This window comes from Cryptomeria japonica, chromosome 7 (assembly GCF_030272615.1).
Source record: "Cryptomeria japonica chromosome 7, Sugi_1.0, whole genome shotgun sequence".
NCBI lineage: Eukaryota > Viridiplantae > Streptophyta > Pinopsida > Cupressales > Cupressaceae > Cryptomeria > Cryptomeria japonica.
Window position 1 is genome coordinate 130,762,066 of NC_081411.1, and position 3,701 is coordinate 130,765,766.

A 3,701-nucleotide genomic window follows, 5' to 3' on the forward strand; every position below is an offset into this window, starting at 1 on the left:
GGAGAGACCCTGCTAGAGCAATTATTACAGAACAAGGACATAAGGACACATCTCAGAGAAGCAGAAGAAAATGAAGAACAAGGAGAAACAAATGAAGCCCTTGCTTAAGGCTTTGATGAGTGTGTGATGTTGTCAAATGAGTTCATGAAAGATGATGAATTTATTAAGTCAAACAAATTTAAATTTTTTTTTACAAGGTTGAAACAAAATCAATTAAGACAAAATCTAATCATAGAGGAAGGAAATGTAGAAAAGAAAGAGGAGATCATCAAGGCACTGCAGAAATATGATCCTGATAGGGAGCAAATATCTGTGGAATAGGCAAGACAATTGATTAAGAGTATTGGTATGATTATGATTCCTGACTGCGATATCCAATCCATTTTTATTATTGATCAGATTAGGAAGCAAGTGGACCTAATGTTTAAAACTGAATTTGAAATTGGAGATGTAATAAGAGGATTAGGATTTAATCCTAAGTCAAAGACACTTGCTGCTTGGTCTTTGGCCCCTTCCACTCAAAAGCCCCACCTTCTAAATATCCAAGTAGAAAAGAAAGCTGACAAAATGATCTGGAATTTGCAAAACACAACTGACATAGAGATTGCCTCATTTTTTACTCAAGTTTCTTTCATGAATTTATCAAAAAATAGAGGATTTGTCAAGAAGATACATAGAAACATATAGCCAATTGATTGCATTATCTAAAAAATATGAAGAGACACTGATGAAGAAGGGTGCTCTGGAGGAAGAGTTAGTGGAGTTGAAAGAAAAAATTGCAAATGAGCCCCCTCCAATATAGATTATAGAACAAGTACAAGAAATACCAGCTGATGTGATAGCAAAAATGGAGGAATACATAGAGAAAATTGAAAACCTTGAAAAGGAACAAAATGTCAAGGCTATCTCTGTTGTGTCAAGAATTCTGAAACACAGGATTAATGTATTGAAAGGAAAATTGATGGTAGTGCATGATTTGCACATATCTTTGAAAGAGGCAAGTAAAACATCCTCTGAGGTTGTCACTTTTCTTGGACCTTTGTTCAATGTTTGGTCAGGAAGAAGCAGATTAATGGATACACTAGATATTGCAATGATGTATAGTGGCAGGTTCCCTCCCAAGATCTGTGACACTAAAGACATGGTGGAGGTAATGAATGCAGCTTATGCATTTTCACAGGGAAGGATGTGCTTATAAATGAAAAATTGCAGACATTTAGGGAAGGTTATAGTAAATTGGTGCCTTCAATTTATGGTAGTAATGGAGATTTGAAATCATTTTTTGATTGGACCAGTGAATTTGATTTAATTCTAGAGCAAGAAGAAATAATCAAGCATATAGATGAACAAGTTGATGTTGATTTCCTTAACGGTATGCTTGATTCACTATTCAAGGTTGAGGTTGACCATGCAAAGTTTATTGTTGAGGCCAGGGAAGTTAGATTCAATTGCAAATATGGAAGAGGTAAAGGCATTTAGTTGGCTAATAGACAAAGAGGTGGATAGGTGGCAAGCCATGCTGAAGAAAAAGAAGAAATGTCAAGTTGCTACCCAAGATTCCTCACAGTAATTCTAAGCTTCTTGAATCCTCATCTTATAAAAGGATTCCAAGATTAATTTGATAGGGATGGCCACTTTTTCTTTTTGATCGGTAGAGAGGGATGGCTAGTTGGCCACTTTTATTGATGTTGAAAACTCTTATATAGTTATAATAGTTTAACTGTTCAAGAATTTGATAAGTGCATAGCTGAATCGCATTTTGAATTTACTTTCTGATATCATTATGAATATAATATCAATGTCATTTGCAGTTTGAGATCTTCACATAATTGTCTTTGTGTTGAATTTATGTTTTCACTCTGAATTGAATGGTCAAGTGTTTTTCAGTTTACGTATGAATCTCGGGTGTGTATGTAATGGCATATTCATTCCTATTTATTTGCAAATGAATCTTATTGAATTTTATTATCAGGTTGTCTTTGAATTGTAAGTGACTCTATGCCCTAGGATAAGGCATTGGTCTGTTGTCTTGATGTTGACTTGGTGAAGTGACCTTACAATTATAATAGTTGATTCATTGTGGGTGAATATGTTTTCTTGTTTGCCTTTGGTTATGAAATTTTGATTTGTCTATAACATCTATCATGGAATTGGATCCTCAAAAGATATTCCCTTTAATTGAGTTGCATGCATGTTTTACTAATTATGTTGTATTCCTATCTATTGTGATGTTTGATACTTTCATTCTTAAAACTTTTATGATTTTATATGCTATGGATGTTTATGTAATATATATGGAGGTGTTATGTGACTATCATGTACATGCTTTCCCTCCTCCATAAAGTTGGCATTTACTCATACCTATAATCCACCCACCAATTACAATGAGGTGAATCCTTAATATGATTCCAGACTAACATAAATTTTGCATTCCTGGGCATAATAGGAAGCATCAAATGAAAAATTACATACACCATAACAATGCAACAAATGAAAAAAGTTAAAACTCATGATTATGATCATTTGAAAGAGATAGAATTATACACTGGAGAGAAATAGATTGGAATTTAATTTCTATTGAATAAAATTACTACTTCCGTCAACCATCACAAAATAAATTTATATATAACTCCTTCAAGAACCTGCACGAAGCTTGACACTAAATGCTTTTCATTTGCTCTATAAATGACTATACAACTTGCTACCTTAACCTAGAGTCTAGAATCACTACTGGAACCAGAAAAAAAACCCCAAAGGCACTAGAATTTCAGATTCTCAGAACCCTCAAGAGACCCCCCCAAAAGGAACCCTTCTAATGGCCTTGATTTCTCCTTTTATAAATGAAAAGGGAGAAACAAGCTTCAAGCCAAGAGAAACATGTCAACAAAATATTTACTCTCAGCAATTAGGCCTAAAAGGCCATATGCAAAATTTTGTTACAAAAATATTCTCTATCCATGCACTAGCCATGAATCAAAATTTTCAACTGAAAATTGGTAGAAGCAAAACTACTTGAGCCATGCCATTATCACCCTGATGCCTTCAAATGGAATGTGAGATGTTACGTTATGTCCAATAGACTGTTTCCCTTCTCGGAAGGGATACTAGGACCTAGCAAGAACTAACTTAGTAAAGTCACCCCTAAAAATTAAAATAGAGGAGGAAGCCTTCATGCCCAGGAACAGAGAAAATGGAAAGAAGAGCTCGAGCCTTCATGCCCACGATTAGGGAAAGTGGAAACAGGAGCTTTAGGGTAAATGTAATATGTTGGGGAGGGGTTGCATCTTCCATGTCGTCACAAACATGACTGGCTGCCACTCCCCACCCAAACAAATCCTTCTTTCATGTTAGGTCCCAAAGGCAACTGAGAGGGGGGGGGCGGGGGGGGTGAATCACTTGTCCAATAAATACAAACCAAAACTAACTTAACCAAAATTAATGCTTAATGTCGGTAAACCAAACTTTAAAGCCGGTAGATAGTTTTATCAGTTAATTGCAGTACTAGTAAAGTTTAATGCATGAAATAGAAAGGCAATAACATCCACAACACATAACACTAATATTTGTACGTGGAAACCCTGTAAGGGGAAAAACCACGGTGGGAAACCTTACCCACAATCAGATGATACTACTTTAGATAGTATGTGTGTACAATATGGATTCTTCACATGCAAAAAGGCCAACTACCTAGAGCTCACTGC